This window comes from Myotis myotis, unplaced genomic scaffold (genome assembly GCF_014108235.1).
Source record: "Myotis myotis isolate mMyoMyo1 unplaced genomic scaffold, mMyoMyo1.p scaffold_m19_p_3, whole genome shotgun sequence".
Taxonomy (NCBI): domain Eukaryota; kingdom Metazoa; phylum Chordata; class Mammalia; order Chiroptera; family Vespertilionidae; genus Myotis; species Myotis myotis.
In genome coordinates, this window is record NW_023416335.1 from 62,712,085 (window position 1) to 62,731,696 (window position 19,612).

Consider the following 19,612-nt stretch of genomic DNA (forward strand, 5'->3'; position numbering starts at 1 on the left):
GCATTAGCTCTCTAGCTATTTATTAATAAGGTAATATTTAAAGGTTAAGGTCTGAGAAAAACTTCCTAGCCAATTCTACTTATTCTAAGATGTATTTTTTGAAAATTAGTGTCAAATAACAACAACAATAACAAAAAATCTCACTATATGAGGTTATCAGGTCTGAATCAAATTTTGAAGTATATTATTAAGGATAATTTTATTTTTTAAGTTATAGGAGATAGTACCATAATTCCTTCTGCATTCCCATATGCAGTTGCCATGCATTTTATGTTGAGGATATTTGCATTTCATAATTTAAAAACTTACATTACTTATGGAATCAAAAGGGATTCTAAATGATATAGACAGGAGATGAATAGATTGGTAGGAGTTAGGCATATTTCTCTTTCCCCCAACTAGGATCAGTTGTTCCGCCTGAATCGCAGAGAATTATTAAAATTCAGGACTGAGGCATGCTTTATTGCCCAGCATTTTAAATTGAGTTAATATAGATTAGGTAGTAACTAGTTTCTACCCACAGAATCAAAAGCCAATGAAAAATCAATAAAAGTTTCAACTGCATTTATATTATTCTGGATGAAAATGTCCAGAAGTTGAATGTGCAGCATAAATAAATCATTAAGCTGTGTGTCTACCCTACTGAATTTTACTGGGAAATGATGGTGTAAGATATCTGAGTTTTCAAAGGAATTTGGCACTATACTTAGTGCACTTTTCTGACAGCTCTAATACAAATGCTGTTTGAGTGATTGGGCACTTTACCTTTTGAAACAAAAATTGAACTTGGCCTATACTTTGAGTTTATCTCTTTGAAAATATAGCTGCAGAATTTTTTTAAAAAAATCTTTAATCATATTTTGATATCTAACTTTAGGAGTCTTAAAAGTTATCCCTGAGAGTAAAAGGACTAGTGAGGGAGAATATTACTTAGAATACATGTTTTAAAAAATGATCCTCAGCCCTAGCTGGTTTGGCTCAGTGGATAGAGCATCGGCCTGTGGACTGAAGCATCCCTGGTTTTATTCTGGTCAAGGGCACATGCTCAGGTTGTGGGTTCCATCCCCAGTAGAGGATGTGCAGGAGGCAGCCAATCAATGGTTCTCTCTCATCATTGATGTTTCTCTCTCCCTCTCCCTTCCTCTCTGAAATCAATTAAAAAATAATCATCCTCAAAATATTCTGAAAAAATAGTCCATACCCCTATATTACTTAAAAAAAAAAAAAATCTTTGTTGTTGAAAGTATTACAGATGTTCCTTTTTTTTCCTCATTGACCCCTTCTAGCCTGACCCACCCCCTGCCCCAGGCCTTCATCACACTATTGTCTGTGTGCATAGGTTATGGATATATGCATATAAATTCTTTGGTTAATCTCTTTCCACACACTCACCCATCCCCGCCTTCCCTCTGAGATTCGACAGTCTGTTTAAAATGCTGTCCTAGATTGGGGAATTGTAAAGAAATCTTTGTAGCAAGTTTAATAGGGAAAGAAAAGTTAACATAAAGGAAAAAGACTTATAATGCCACAGAAATCTTTTGGGGGAAAACAAAACAAAACACGTTTGAGTAAAAACTGATCAGGATATGTTAAGACACAACATGAAAATATTATCCGAAAGCAAGAGTGGAAAGCAGCTATTTATTTGGCCTGAGAAATTGTTTAAGGACCAAGAGAAGAGTTTCTTGTCATTTCCTGTCCTCTATTATGGGATTTGCTTGTGTGGTCCAAAGGCTATACCAGGCATTCTGTTATTCACAGATATAAAATTGTGCTTACCTATTCGGGTATACTCTTATGTAATCTCTTCCCGGTCTGACAGAACCAACTATTGGCTTTAGGGAAGCTCAGATTCTTATGATAGGAATTAAAAGGAATCGATAAAATGAATGCTCAGCCTTGGACATTATAAATAAAAATTTCAAGCCTACAGAATATAATGATTATGAAAGTCAGGCTTTCTAGAGAAAATTGAATTTATAATCTCAAATACTTTAACTTTGCACATCCATAGGGAAAACTGGCCAATTCAGGTAGAGTTTTAATAAATTTCATAAATTATGAGGAAAGGAGAATATGTCATAATGGGAGTTCCAAAAGAAAGGAAAGAAGATTCAGAGAGAGTGAGGGATTTGTAGTATATACAATGGAACCCAGCTCTAGGGTATGTCTTAGAGGCATGAAATGTAGACTTGGATGTGATAAATATGGGTCTGAAGTCATTGGCTTTCAAAATATAGTCCACAGACACCTAGAGGTCCCTGAGAGTTTTTTTGAGGGGGGGGGGATCTGCAAGGTTTATTTTAAGAAAAATATTAAGAAGTTATTTGCTTTCTTACTGTATTGACATCTTTACTCATGGTACAAGAGCGATGGTGGGTAAAACAATGTGCCATAGCAAGAATCAAAATGTGGCACCAAATCATACTCATAGTCATGTTGGATCTTTTAGTGCCAAGGTAAAAAAAAAAAAAAAAAAAATCAAGCAAGCAAACAAACAAAAAACTAAAACAAACCTTTTATGTAAGATAGTTCTTGATAAAGCAGCAGTAAAAGTCATTAATTTTATTAAACATTGACCCGAATGCCATCATTTTAATATTCTGTGTGCCACAATCAGAAGTCTGCATACCACAGTTTGTCACGTACACGTCAGTACCATGCCTGCACTATTGCTTGAGTTGCAATCTCACCTCGTTTTTTTTGTATGTGTTTGTTTGTTTTTTTGCATGAAACATCATTTTTTCTTGAAAAAACAATTGACAAACTATGATTATTCAAACCTGGACATCCACACAGTTTTTCAAAAAGGAATGAAGTAAGCCTTTCACTTTAAGAAGAAAAAAAATAAACTATTTGATATCAGTGACAATCATTTTTTATCATGATCTTCATAGTTAATCTGTATAGCTAGATGCTATCAGTTCATTGTCTTTTTATAAAAGTAGAACTTTAGAAAGCTTATATTCAGCATTGTGACTTTGGCAGCCTTTCAATGCTTAAGAGTTTTATGATGAGATTGATGGTGATATTAATATTTATGACCTTCTTTATATATATTTTATAATAAAATGTGTCAACCTTGGTCAGCTATGCATAATTCAGTGAACCAATATTTTCCAAATGACCAAATGCCTGATGTTACAAAATCATGCATGAATAAAACTTCCATTCAAAGTACAAGATAGACGAATGGATTTTAATGGAGCAGAGTACAAGAAAAAAAATGTAGAATTTCATATACCACATTACAAGTTAACTTTAAGAAACTACCACTTGTTGAGTTTTAGCAGAGTATCAGAGAACAAAATCCTCAGTCATCTGAGAAAAGTGGGAAGGTCATAGGGATGCATCACTCAGATTTATCTTCAAGAAAAACACCTGCAGTGAAGAGTGTAGAAATTTGAGGGGCCTTCAGATGTTGTAACAATGAGATCCACTGTGGCAAGCAGGCGTGAGCCTTGCTCTCTGCCAGCTGCTCCCAGCCAGTGATTACTCAGTGTATCCATCTTTAGTGTTTGTGCTGGGTTTAGCCAAGATTTTTTAAAATTTATTTTTCAATTATGGTTCACATTCAATGTTATATTGCGTTCATTTCAGGTAAACAGAATAGTGGCCTAGATAATCATATACTTTACAAAGTGTTTCCTTGATATATCCAGTACCCACCTGACATCATACATAGTCATTACAATATTATTGACTATATTATTGATTTATGCTATCTATTGCCTCCTTGTGACTATTTTGTAACGAACAATTTGTCCTTAATACCTTTCCCTTTTTCACCATTCCCCAAGCTCCCTCCCACCTGGCAACCATCAGTCTGTTCTCTCTGTATCTATGAGTCTGTTTCAACATTTTGGTTTTGTTATTTAGATTCCATATATAAGTGAAATCATATAGTGTCTGTCGTCTCTGACTGATTTATTTCACCTAGCATAATAGCCTCTATCAGTGATGGCGAACCTCTGACTGGTTTATTTCACCTAGCATAATAGCCTCTAGCAGTGATGGCGAACCTAGGACACGCGTGTCAGAGGTGACACGCGAACTCATTTTTTTGGTTGATTTTTCTTTGTTAAATGGCATTTAAATATATAAAATAAATATCAAAAATATAAGCCTTTGTTTTACTATGGTTGCAAATATCAAAAAATTTCTATATGTGACACAGCACCGGAGTTAAGGTTTTTCAAAATGCTGACACGCCGAGCTCAAAAGGTTTGCCATCACTGCTCTAGGTTCATCCAGGCTGTTGCAAATGGTAAGGTTGCATTCTTTTTTATGCTGAAGTAATATTCTATTGTACATAGTATCCACTGTGTTATCCTCTGGCCTATTGATGGGCACTTGGGTTGCTTCCATATCTTGATGGCCAAGATTCTTTAAAGCAGCGGTTCTCAACCTGTGGGTCGCGACCCTTTTGGGGGTCGAAAGACCCTTTCACAGGGGTCACCTAAGACCATCGGAAAACACATATAGAATTACATATTGTTTTGTGATTAATCACTATGCTTTAATTATGTTCAACGTGTAACAATGAAATTGGGGGTCACCGCAACCTGAGAAACTGTATTAAAGGATCACGGCATTAGGAAGGTTGAGAACCACTGCTTTAAAGGCTGAAGGCTGAGATATTCCTCCCAGATCTTTCTTTGTTCCCTTTCCCCTTCTTCCTTTCTTGGTTGTCAGATCAGTATTACAGGTTGAAAGCTTTCCCTGAATGATATTGCTCTCTTTCCCCTATCTTTTAAAGCATCTCTTGCAATAAATATCTTTCACTCTAAGTTTGCCTGTACTACCTGGGAGATGTTCCCATTTCCAAATAATATATACGATTGAATTTTTCTTTATGCATGCCAACCCAAATTACAAATCATAATGGAGTTAATTTACTAAGTAAGCAGATATGAAAATTCAGCTGTCTTCTATGAAGCCTGATATTGGAAGATTTGCCAAAACAAAAGATAATGCCATTCTTCTATTTTATGGAAATATAGATACTTTTCATTAAAATATCTTATTTCTATTAACAGATCATATCTATTGCTGTTTTAAATAAATTAATATATATTTAAATGTTTGGGCTCAGTGTGTATTAGTTTCCTAATTCTGTTGTAACAAATTGCCACAACCTTAGTGGCTTAAAACAATATAAATGGCCCAGCTGGGTTGCCCAATGGTTGAGCATCGACCTATGCACCAGGAGGTCACTGCACAGGTCAGGGCACATGACAGGGTTGTGGGCTCCAACCCCGGTGGGGGGCATTCAGGAGGCAGCTGATTGATGTTTCTCATTGATGTTTCTATCTCTCTCTCCTTCTCCCTTCCTCTCTCTGAAATCAATAAAAACATACATTTTTAAAAAGCATAAATGTATTATAGTTATGGATGTCAGAAGTCTGAAATGAGGTGGAGGATTAAAATCAAGGTGTCCACATGCCTGTGTTCCTTCTGGAGACTCTAGGAAGGAATTCAGTCCTGCGCCTTTTCTGGACCCTTGAGGTTGACCATATTCCTTGGCTGTTGCGCCCCTTCTAGCAATTGAAACCCTTCTTCCTCTGGTTGAGTTATCATATCTTCTCTGACTCACACTCTGGCTTTCCTGCCTCCCTATTTTATCTTTTGAGAACCTTGAGATTACATTGAACCCACCTGGATAAGACAGGATACCCTTTCTATCTCAAGTTCTCAGGAGATCCCCTTTGCCCTATGATGAATATTCACAAGTTCCAGAGATAAGGGCATAGTCATCTTTGGGGAAGGAGCACTATTCTTCCTAACACACAGTATAAGAACGAAAGGGTTTAAGGAGGTAAGAAGTTATGATATTACTTGTGGAGCAAAGTTGAAGAGTGAAAAATGGTATTATTGAGATTGTTTTGAGGGCTAAGCACATTTTTGATGGAGGGCTATAAAAGCTCAAGAAAGAAATAACATCAAAGTATTATTCTTTTAGACTGGAAGACAGGATTCTTAATTTGTGCATTGCATTTAAAGATTATTTGGGGGTAGTGAACACACAATACAATGTACAGATGATGTGTTATAGAATTGTATACCTGAAACCTATATAATTATACTAACCAATGTCACCCCAATAAATTCAATAAAATATTTCAAATATATATTTGTCATACCAATCACTTATTCCCTGAAAAAACACATCTTACTAATGCACTGAACCACTGAGGAAAATATCCTGTTTTTTCCTCTTTAGAATTAACCATTCTAATCACTTTGCCACACTTGCCAGGACTAGAAAATTAATTTTAAGTATATAGGTTTAAGGTATACATAAAGCTAATATACTAAAAGATACATAAAGTCACCTGTCCAAATACCTCATTAGAAATAAAAAAATCCTATATATAAAAGCCCAGCAACCGAAACAGCAGAACAACCAGAATGACCAGAGACCAGAAAGACTGTGGATCGTCACCCCAGTGAGCCCTGCACCGCCCCCCCAGCAGGGACCTCCACCCTGATCGAGGGCATGGCCAGCCTGAAAACCGCCATGGACCCTCGCCCAGGCTGGCTCCAACCCCAAGAAGCAACCCCCACCCTGATCCAGGGCCCCCATCAGTGCAGGCTGGCCGGCCCTCACCTGTGCACCGGGCATCTAGTCTATATAATAAAAAGATAATATGCAAATTGACCCTAATGGCAGAACAACCAGAATGACTGCTTGACCAGTCACTATGAGGTGCACTGACCACCTCTATCCCTTTCCCCAGTCGGCAGGGTCTGATTGCCTGATGACAAATGGGGAACAGGGGGTGGGTGATAGGGTCGTGGGTAGCATCAGGCCAAGGCCCCTGCCCCTCCAGTCACCCCACACACAGTGGGTGACCTGTGGCAGGGAGAGGGCCAGCGAGTGGGCAGGACTGGCTGACCTTTTGGTCCCTTCCCTTGGCAGTCAGCCTCTGATCACCTGATGGCAAATGGGGAACTGGGGGGGGGGGGGCAGCTGCAAGCAGTGGGAGAAGAGGGTCCTAATTGCTGGCCAGGCCTAGGGGCCGTGCCCGTGCACGAATTTCATGTGCTGGGCCTCCAGTAATCTAAAGAACCTAAGTTATTAGAATCTTTTCATGTGAGTTATTTAAAAACAATATATTTATTCTAAATGTTCATTCAGAAAGAAAAATATAATTTTCCTTATGATTAATACTTGCTTTGATACATTCATATTTGCAACTAAAACTCATGATTTGCTTGTAATTATGTGATGAATGATTCAAGAAGCACTTTTTCCAAATATTCCCTAATTGATAATATTCCAAGCTTATAACATTTTATTTATTTATTTTGAGGATCACAAGAAACCCAGTTAACTTTTAATTATTTAATGGAATATTTGCATATGAACATATGTATACTTTCTTATATTTAATCCTAAAATTCAAAATATGTTCATTTTGATTTCTGTACTCAACCAAGTGATCATGACTTATTCTATTACATTCAAACTGCCATTCTTCCCATGCCATACATGTCCCAGGGGGTTGCCAAGAAGAGATGATCTCTTTGTGGGATGGCCACATTTATTAATTGAACTGCCTTGCCCAGTTATTGTCTGGGAAGAAATGGGAGAAGTAGAGTAAGAATATTTTTGAGTTGATTATTTTATTGCTATAAAACATATATTACACACAATTTATCATTTTATCAATTTTTAAGTGTACAATTCAATTCCCTGGAATTAAGTGCATTCACATTTTATGAAACTATCACCAATATTCATGACCAGAACATTTTCATCATCTTAGGCTAAAACTGTACCCATTAAACAATAATGTCCCATTACTCCCTCCACCCAGTCCCTGGCAACCACTATTTTATTTTCTAGCTCTGTGAATTCAAGCTAATTTTTGAAAAGTTCATATCAAGTGAAAAATAACAGATGCCTACGGGAGGTAGAAATTATGAAATATCCATCAAATATCTTGATTGTCAGCCAAATGTTTTCTAGTATTTGCAGCAAAATAACCTTTAATGTCAGTCTGTTAATAGTCAAGAAAGATGAATACATAACACAAATTAGTCTCAGGGGCCATAATGGTGTTTCAAGAATAAACTTATTGAACTAGATTAGTAATAGCTGTGCTAGGCAAAATTCTAAGATGGCTCAAAATTTCACACACTCTCCCCCTTCTGCCTAATTCCTGGCACTGTAACCGGATGGGTTTTACTCTCAAGGTTATGTTAGGTTGTGTGGCCAAATTCAGTTTGAAATATAAATATTATCCCAGTGGGTCCAAGCTAATCACATGATGCCTTTCAAAGCAGAGATTTCCCTGGATGGTGCAGAAGAGGAAGCTGGAGATTCTAAATATGAAAAGGATGTTACATGTCATTGTTGGCTTGAAGTTGGAGGGAGGCATGATCAAAAAATACAGGTGGCATCTAGGATCTGAGAGTTGCTCCCACTGACAGCAAGGAGACAGACATCAGTCTTCCAACTGCAAGGAATTATTGTATCAAGAAAAATATGATTGAAGTGAATGTTCCCCAAGCAGGGGTCCTCAAACTAAGGTCTGCAGGCCACATGCGGCCCGCCGAAAACATTTATCCAGCCTGCCGGGTGTTTTTGCTGCCTCTGTGTGCATAGGAATTTGTTCATAGTTTTTTTTTTTTTAAAAAGTATAGTCCGGCCCTCCAACGGTCTGAGGGACAGTGAACTGGCCCCCTGTTTAAAAAGTTTGAGGACCCCTGCCAAGAGTATACAAACAAAGTCTCAGCTTGATTCTACTTGTTCTCATCAGATGATGAGCCCTTACCCAGAGGATGGGTCTTTATATGACCGTACAACCAGTAGACTCAATGTTTTTAACAGTTTGTGGCCTCTACTGTGGTGCCTTTAATCTGCCAGTCTACAGTTCTTCACGTGGCAGAACAGTCAGCTAGGCCATTCATTGTCAATAAGCTAAGAATGGGTAAAAACATAAGAAAGTTTATCAAGACCTATGAAAAGTTCCTTTATTTCTGACTAGTGATCAGAATGACCATATTTCATTTTAGTTTTACATAGTTGACACTAAGATTAAACTACAATGGAATCACAATAGCCACTCCTAATTTTTAACTTAGCCAAACAGACAGTGAATCAGGGCCAGGAATTTAGGAAAATCTGTCAGCCAAGGCCCACAGAGAGCCAAAGCCTTCTCTTCAGGCAGTGGAATGCTACATAAGGTTCCCTGCAAAGGGATAGCTGCCACTCCATCCTGCAAAATTAAGATGTCAGTAGGGCAGGTCATGTATATTCTTGAATTTTCACCTGACAAGAGAAGTTTGCTGGATCTTTCAAATCTTATCTTTAAGCCAGAGCTGGCATATCTCAAAAAATGTAATATCAATTGAGTCACAAGGTCTTCATGGGTCAAATGTTCAGTTTCAGCGAGACCAGTAGCAGGCCAACAGCTGCCACTGTAAAAGGCATTTCTTTGCCTGGTTTCCCTGTGAGGGAAGCACTGTGTGCAAACCCCAAGGCATGCTTCTGGGAGGAAGTGGCCTACTTTTGCCAGAGGCTCCAATCAGCAGCATCAGTCAAAGAGAACAGTGAGAACATGAGGCCCCAAAGGTCAAAAGAGAGTCACAATGTGAAGGTCAGGTTCCAACACAGTCTGATGGTCCAGGCCCCAAATAAAAAATGCAGGTTTCCATGTAGTAAGTAGAAAGGACCAAGTAAAACTCCTAAGTGAGGCACACACTGTCTTCAGTAGTCAAAGAATTTTTTATGATGCTTACCTTTCTTCTTTTTTTTTTTTTTTTTTTTTTGGTAGTGGATGTCCAATGACATGATAGAAGAATTGTAACATATTTCCAAAAAACTGTACTTGGTCCTGACTTTCGTTGGGGTTTCTCAGATAGCCCTTTTGTTGGAGATGTGATAATACTGCATTCTGAACTCAGACTGAGGCTTTGGACTTGGCAACCGACTGGACCTAGTCTAGGTTTTAAAAGCTTTGGACTCAGGGAAAAGGCTTCTGCGCCATGCCATGAACCCCGGCAGTAGTAAAAGGCAGGGGAGATTAGATATCCGGGTGGGAGCACTGCAGATGTATATTGGGGGCCTTTTCAAATAAATGTGATTTGGTCTTAGTCCTTAAGTATCAGTGAAATAGAAAAAGGTGTTCATGTTTACAACAGCATAGCATGTGTCATCAATTGCAGAAATGGATATGGTTGTAGTCACATTGTTTGGAACAGCTGGGGCTACATGTGCCAACAGGGAATTCAGTTGACAATATTCCACTCTGTCTCCGGCTCTAGTTAGCCTTTCCGCTGGCCATGAGAGGCAGCTGTATTGGGATAGTGCATCTTTCATCATTTCTGCTGCCTTTACTTCCTTATTCGGGGCTGAGATTTTCCTTCATCTCTGGGAATTCTATATGGTTTCTGTTGGAGCATATGGGCGGGGCAGGGGACAGAATCGCCTCTCCCTGGAGTGCAATGGAGACCTGCAGTAGTCCCTAAATGGAGATTCTCCTTTGACACTTCATAAGCACTTAAAGCACAAGTATATAAAAACAAGCAAATCAAAAATCAAAAATCAACCTTAGTGTCAATTATACATTTTCACTTCAACAGTACATAGATTTGGCACCAACAAATCACTTTTGATTGGCAAGCCATATGAGTTGAATTTCTGTATGTGTTCAATTTTGTGTGTGTGTGTGTGTGTGTGTGCGCGCGCTCATGCTTCTGCATGCTTATGCCTGTGTGTGTTTTCTTCTACAGTACCACAGACAAAGGAAGGAAGTCTGACCTTCCTCTTAAGAGGAGTGCAAAACAACCAGGATGGCAGGGGAGTCTATCTAGCCTGTGAGGAATAATCAGGAAGGTTTCTATCTTCTTTTGGGTTCTTGCTTCAGAAATAGCACTGCTTCCTCTGAGGGTTTCTGCCAGCAGTCAGACACTACGGGTTCATTTGCTCCCATCTCTGTTGCTTCTTGCTTTCAACTACTGCACAGAGCTCCTCATTAGCCACAGATATATACTGCCTGTCAGCTGGGGAGTAGGGATTGCTGTCCCATTGTCATGATAACTTCTCTTCATTTTCCCATCCAGAGGGGAGTGAGCAAAATTCAAAGCATCAGTTTGATGGTTTGTTTTACTCCCAACTTTTACTGCTTCCACTCTAAACATTCATTCACTGCCAGGATTGGGAGGGGGTAGAGAAAGTGGGGGGATGAGAAAGGAGTGAGTTTGGTATCCATTCTCCATGTAAACTTCATGAGGAAAGCCACGTGGTACAGACATTTACTCAGAATTGAGACATAGAGTTGAAGCTAGGTAAAGCAAATTTTACTGCTTCTGGGTATATTTTAAAATCCACAGGTTTTGTTGATGGACAGAATGTGAAATATAAGAGCAAGTGCAAAGTGAATAGTAATGATTCCAAACTTTTTCCCCCTGTGTTACTTTATGAATAGAGTTTATATTTTTAAAGTTAGAAAATATTATGAGAATATTTCATTGGCAGGAAGCTAATACAGGATTGGCATTTTAAAAGACCTGGATGATGAACTGAGGATGGCTCAAGAAAATTGAGGAAAATGTGTGATCTTCAAGATAAGTCATAGAACTACAGTGAACAAATAAAGGAAGTGAGAATCTGAAGGTATTTATGGCTAGTGAGAAATGAATGGAAAGAATGGTCTGTAATTTTGATAGAATTAAAGAATTGCTGCCCGGCCGGTGTGGCTCAGTGGTTGAGCATTGACCTATGAACCAGGAGATCATGGTTTGATTCCTGGTCAGGGCATATACCCAGGTTGTGGACTTAATCCCCATTGTGGGGCATGCAGGAGACAGTCAATCAATGATTCTCTCTCATCACTGATGTTGCTATCTCTCTCTCCCTCTCTCTTCCACACTGAAATCAATAAAAAATATATTTTAAAAAAAGGAATTTCAGGTGATGGCACAGCAGGAGGAATTTTCTGGGAATATGAGAGGGATTTATCAAGGTGAAATGATTAAAATTGTGACTACAGAAGGATTTCAGTAGAGAAAATGACTAAGCTAGCAGTGATCAAGTGTACTCATTTTGCTATTGCATAACATATTACCACAAACTTAATGACTTAGAAGAATTCACATTTATTAACTAAGTTCCCGGAGGTCAGGAGTCCAGGCCTGGTCTAACTGAATCCCCTGCCAGTATCTCACAAGGCTGCAGCCAAGGTGGAGGCTAGGCTATGATCTCACCTGGAGGGTCAACTAGAGAATAATCCTCTTTCAAGCTTATTTAGATTGTTTTGCAGAATCCACTTCCTGCTGACTGTAAGTCCAAGGGCCCTACATTCTTACTGGCTGTAGGCTGAAGACTGTCCTCAGGTCACGTAGTCCCTGTCAGGTGCTCTTCACCAAAGGCAGCCACAGTATAGCTGCTTGTTTTTTCAAGGCTGTGAGAATCTCTCATACCAATCTGCTCAATGGAGTCTAATATAATGGAATGTAATCAAGGGAGTGACATCTCATCATATTTGCCAAATCCTATGAGTGAGAAAGAAGTCTAGGTTTTTCCATTACTCAAGGGTAGAGGATGAAATGTTGTGTGTCCCTTAACATACGTTTGACACACAACATGCTCAGAATTTATTGATTTCTAATTGACTAATAATAGTTAAATTGGTTAGAAGATATTTTCAGACACCAAGTTTGTGATTTCCTTATGAATCCTATGATAGTATATTTAATATTTTTGTTCTTATTGAAGCTTTGTATTCCACTTTCACTAACACTGTTGTGTGACCTTTAACCATGTCCTACCAAAACACAAGATTCTCAATATATTAAAGAAGTTTGATAAATTTAACATAATTTGTTATTCTCTTATGAAGACATTTTGGTGCATTTTGTACAAACCAATTAAAATTCTTATACACAGAATTAAAGTAGAATTTCTGTAAAATATATAAATTTTAAGAATAAAAGGATGTTAATAAGAAGATATGTGAATGGCCATCCAGACCCTGAAAAGATGATCAACAACACTAATCAACAGGTAAATCAAAATCAAAATCAAAATCTTGGGATGTCACCTTACACCTGCTAGAATGGCTGTCATTGAAAAGGCAAGAGAGAATGTTGGTGAGAATATGAGAATATGAATGTTGGTGAGAATATGCACTGTTGGTAGGGATATAATAGTGCAGTCACTATGCAAAACAATATGAAGCTTTCTCAAAATATAGAACCACCTTATGATTCACCCCCCCAAAAAATAAATCACTCTCTTGAATAGATATATATATATATACCCACATGCTTATTTCAGCATTATTTATAATAAATAAGACATGAAAACAACCAGTGTTCATTAACAAATGAATGAATAAACAAAATATGGTATACAATTTACAATGGAATATTATTCATCCATAAAAAGAAAGAAAATCCTGCCTTTTGTGCAATATGGATGGACTTTGAGGGCATTATGCTAAGTAAAATAAGATAAAGACCAATTATAATTTCACTTATATATGAAATCTTAAAAACAAAACAGAGACAACAAAAACATAACAAAAATCCCTACAAATTCAAATTCTTATATACAGAAAACATATTGGTGGTTGCCAGAGGCAAGAGTTGGGGAGTTGGGTAAAATGGGTGAAGGTGATTAAAAGGTACAAGTATAAGACATGTTCTGGGCATAAAATGTACAGCATAATGACTCTAGTGAACAATACTATACCATATTGCATTTCTGAAAGTTGCTAAGAGAGTGCATCTTAAAAATTCTCATAAAGAAAAAACATAAAAAACAATAAAAAAGAAAAGAAAAAACATATAAAAAACAATAAAACTATGAGAGATGTTGGATGTTAACTAAAGTTATTACAGTAATCACTTTACAGTATATACATATATCAAATCCTTATGTTGTATATCTTAAACTAATACAATTTTATATGTGAATTATATCTTAATAAAACTGGAAACAATAATGTGACAATTCTAAAGACAATAAATATCGCATCATCGTTATAGACATAATCTATAAAGGGAATCTCTGCTGAATTTGACCACTGATATAAGTCCTTTCTGTTTTTCCAGATGATTTCAGAAACCTGGCACTCTATAATATGAGATATATTTAAAACAATATTCTAATATATTGAGTTGCATATTGATGACATACTTTAAACATTTAAGATCCTTCAAATACAATTCATTTTACAATATCTTTAAATTTTCAGCTCCTGTTACTAGATGTTTCCTCCTGGTTTCTTCTCAGGAATAAAAAATTAAAAAAAATAATCCCATGGAAGAGATTTTAAAATATCTTATATAAGTAAAGAGTTGCTTTAGATGAGCATTAAAGTGTAATATAACCAATTGATTTTACTTTTGACATCTAAATCATGTAGTGAATTAAACATTTAGTATTCAGACTATATATTCAAATAATACATGTAAACAATGCCCCCCATCCCCCTTGCTGCCATGTTTGGTCTGACTTTAGAAAAGTGTTTATTCCTAATACTGTTCAGCACAGGAAAAAAAAATTATAAGTGATTAGTTACTTTTTTATGTCCTTTACTATCAGTAGGTAGTATTTAGTGTCGTCAATAGCTAGCAGTTAGGCCATCAATTGGTGGCCACACTTACAATTAATTTAAATCTATTATTCCATTTTAGATACACACACACATGCAGGCACATATTTTTGTATTCCTGATACAATGTATTGGAAATCAAGAAAGGCTGGAATTTAAAATTTTCTTGTATTAGTTGATTTTGCATATATCTTACTTAACATTAAATTAGAGTCTGATACCTAAACACCTACATCATTAGAATAACTCTAATCTTCATCTTAGAAGTTGGGCTTAAGAGAAAAAATAATATTTCAGCTTATGCCTGAAGGTTTTTATCTAAAATTGAGCAACTAAAACGAATGAAAAATGGACGTACAATCATACAATGTTTAAAAATCATGGGTAATCAATTAGTTAACTTTAAAAAAATTGTTAGTATATATTATTTCAGAGATAAATAATTATTAATAGGAAGTTATCTAGAAAACTGTTGAGAAATATATCTACAAACAACCACAGAACATCATTTGGAGGATATATAAAGTAAAAATGATTTTGCATTATTTTCAGAAAATAAGAGGCCATTGAACACATATGTATACCCAAAAATTTTATAAAGAAAAAAAAAGTGTGTGCATATAAATATAAGATATGCAGATATGTAACAAATCGAAAGCTCCCATTATCCTATTAAATGAAAATTGTTTCCCCTATAAAAAATCCATAATTTATAACCTCAAATTTCTTGTAAACTGAAAATTGTAGCACTTTTTTCACATATATTCATCAACTGTCTAGAGTTCAATAGATTCATGTGACCCAAGAAAGAATTGAGGCTAATAAAACTGGAAGCTCATTGAGCTTTCAAAGGTGATGCCCTGGAAGTAGAAGTGCAGCATTTCAAATTGACAGGCTGGTGTAAATCTCTGCCACAAGCTCTGGATACAGACATGTCTCAGATGAAACTGTGGACCTGAGAGAGAGAGTATCACTAAGTGGTAATAGCCTCATAAAAAGTGTATAAAGGAAAATTCTGTTCAATTAAAGTGTTTACTTTTGTTCTTCTTAAATTATTAAAAGAAAGGCGATAGTTTCATCTATAATAATAAAAGTGTAATATGCTAATTAGACCGGACAGCCAGACGACCTGCCAGACGAAGCAGGGGCTGCGAGGGCCAAGGCTGCAAGGGCCGAGCCCCTTGGATGATTTCGTGTATTGGGCCTCTAGTATTATCCTAAATTTCTTAACTTCCTAATGAACAATCCTGATATCAATTATATTAATTTTAATCTAATAATTTTATTTGGTGTGAGTTTTAGGGAGAAGGAATATATCAGTGTACGTATTTTCTGAATCTGAAAAAGTATTTATTCTAAATAATATTTGATTATTACATTTTCCTTCTAAAAATTCTTTTAACCTTTCTGCAGTCAAAAGCTAACATGAAAATACTAGTGTACTAATGTGAAATTATTAAATTTTATTTAAAAATATGACATTGATTACCACATTTATACATAAACAAGGTCAAAAGAAAGTAACTTTAACAATTTATATTAAACGGCAAAACTGTAACATGAAGCAAGTAAAGTTGCATATTATAAAAGTCAGCATTATAGGAAGTGTTGTTTAGGCTCACTTTTTGAGAAACTATTCAAAACAAATAAATCCTATGTATTTGATTTTAAGTAATGTGAAATAGTGTGTATTCATTTTCTGTTGCCACTGTAGGAAATTAGCACATAGTTGCTTAAAACAATACACATGTATTATATTGCAGTTTTGGAAGTAAGAAGTACAAATGAGTTTTCCCAAGTTAAATCCAAGGTGTCAGCAAGGCCATGCTCCTTCCAGAGATGATAGGAGACAATTTATTTTCTTGTTTTTCCAGCTTCTAGAACTGTATTCCTTGTGTTCCTTGTTTTATGCCCTCTTCCTGCATCTTCAAAGCCAATAGCACAGCATCTTCAAATTCTCCTCTGCTTCTGTCTTCAAATTGGTTTTTATTTATAAAAAGCCTTGTGATTACAACTGGACCACCTAGATCAGTGGTTCTCAACCTTCCTAATGCTCGACCCTTTAATACAGTTCCTCATGTTGTGGTGACCCCCAACCATAAAATTATTTTCGTTGCTACTTCATAACTGTAATTTTGCTACTGTTATGAATCAGCATGTAAATATCTGATATGCAGGATGTACTTTCATTGTTACAAACTGAACATAAATAAAGCATAGTGATTAATCACAAAAACAATCTGTAATTACATATGTGTTTTCCGATGGTCTTAGGAGACCCCTATGAAAAGGTCGTTTGACCCCCAAAGTGGTCTCGACCTACAGGTTGAGAACCGCTGACCTAGATCATCCAGGATAATTGTCCATCTCAAGATTCTTAACTCAATTACATCTGTAATTTCCTTTTTGTCACACAAGGAAACACTCTGGGATTCTGGATATTAGTGGATGGACATATCAGGGGCCATTATTTAGCCTATGATGCAATATTAGGCATAATTTAGAAAAATGTTTCAAACTTAACTAGATTCTGACTTACTAGCTCTAACCATCTCTAAAGATCATTAAGAAAGTACTTAGATATACCAAAGGCATGTGAATGCAAATGAAAGTTATTATTTACCCTATATGTGTGTGTGTTATTTTTTCTTTATAAGGAGATTTTTCTTTTACTTCTCTAAATATTTTTATTGTTGAAAACACTTTAATAACCACAAATTAACACAGTAATAAACACTATATTAGAGAGAATATGAATAAAATAAATTTTATTTTATATTTTGATGGTCATTATGCAAATAGATGATCACATGAAAAATGGTCACAGTTATTTTTTAGTGTATAGCCTTTAAATTTGCTGTTAGAAAGACATTACCAAAAAGGTATAAAATTAGCAAATAAAATAATTTTAAGAATCCTATTCAATAATATGCCAATATGGTACATATTAATGCATGAGGGAAATAGAAATGTAATGATTAGAAATATAAAACATAGACACAATAAAATGCAAGTTTCAGAAGTAATGCAAATGCATAGCCTCCAAAGGAAGTGCATAGTGATTTAATTATTTAATGCCTGAGAGTATTGAATGTGTCTACATAAATAGATTTAATTCCTTTGTCAAAATTCTCACCCAAGTGATTGATTAGTCTGCATTCCAACATTTAAATTGGTGATGTATTAATGTGATAAAGAAGTTATAATATAAAGAACGATCTTATTTGAAAAATGTATATTAAAAGTTACAATATTAGCATAATTAGAGAGTAACAATCTCAAGTTCAAAATCAAGACAGGGAAGAACAGGCCTTCATAATCTTTTTCTCAGGTATGACATCTTCAACCAATTCATAATACATTTAATTTTTTCTACAGAAATTTTTTAAAAATACATTTTATTGATTTTTTACAGAGAGTAATGGAGAGGGATAGAGAGTTATAAAGATCAGTGAGAGAGAAAGATCCATCAGCTGCCTCCTGCACACTCCCCACTGGGGATGTGCCCGCAACCAAGGTACATGCCCTTGACCAGAACCTTGACTCCTCAGTCTGCAGGCCAATACTCCATCCACTGAGCCAAACCAGCCAAGGCCCACAGAATATTTTTTCAAACCATAATATTATTCCAAAAATGTTATTCTATACAATTTATGAATTTAATCATTGTTATTTTGTAGCAAATTGCATTTGTATATACTCAGCATGTGCCTTATATCTTATAGAACCACATATTCTCTCAATCTCAATGCAATGTAAATTATAAGCTCCCTGAGGACATAAATTTTGAGATTGCATGGTATTTTGACCAAGGCAACAGTCAATGTCTGATGAACTGAAAAAGTGATTTTAAATCATAAAATTAACTTAGATTTCTTTCATAAAAATCAACTGTCTTAAAATTTTTAGGCCACCTTTTCTGAGTTCCAAAGTTGACAGATCTCCACAGAATAAAAATGAAGAGCATGTCTCTGTTGGAGTAAAAAGTTGTTCAGTAAATTTCTAAGCCCGAGGAAAAGCAAATATACCCTTTTAAAATTCTATCATACTAGCAATTCAATTTTAATAATGTGTCCTGAACAATACAAGGTTTTGAACCTTTTATGATCATAACAAAATAAATGCTGAACATATATGCAATTTATTTCAACCAGGACACCTTGTATCATTCACCTCTGTTCAAATTTAAATTGATAATGATATCTTTTCACTTATCAGCTTTGTACACATTGGTTCAATCAACGTCCCAGGAGTGTATTCATTTAAAGACAAATGGAAGAATAGCATCCAAGTCATGGTGAAAGTAAAACTCTGAAAGGCCCTATGTGTGCCTTCAGTGTGACAACCAAAATAAAAGACTAGGAGATACAAAAATAAGCTTTAGCTTATGTCAACATCAGGAAAAACAGTCCATAATGTTTTCAACAACTATGCATGGAGAGTACTCTTGTTGTTTACGAAACTGCATGCCCAGATCACAAGAGAAAAAAAAAAAGTGAAACCTATGTTTATGGCAGTAAATTATTCAAAGTATGAGACAGTCTTCCCTAATAACTATAATATATACCAATGCACAACGTTTTAATGTATATTATGTTCATGCAGATGTGTGTTTATGAGTGATGCTGTATAAATGTGGAATAGAGTGTATATGTATGAGTATGGGGTATATGTGTGGTGATGTAAGTATAGGTGTGTTTGTGTGTGTTTGTGTGTGTATGTGTGTGTGTGTGTGTTTGTGTGAATATGAACATGGTGGTGTAGACTTGTGTTTGTGGGTGTTAGGAGATGTATGGAAGTAAGTATACACTTGTGTATATAAGTAGGTGTGTATATGAGGAGTATATTCATGTCAATGATTCTCAGTCAGGGATGATATTGCCTCCCAGAGGACATTTGGTAATATCTGGATTTATTTTTTGGTTGTCACACTGTAGGGGAGGTGCGCTGCTGGTTTCCAGCCAGAGGCCAGTGACCTACCAGATGCTGCTTACATCGCGTAATGCAACCACGCATAACAAAGAATTTTCCTGCACAGAGCA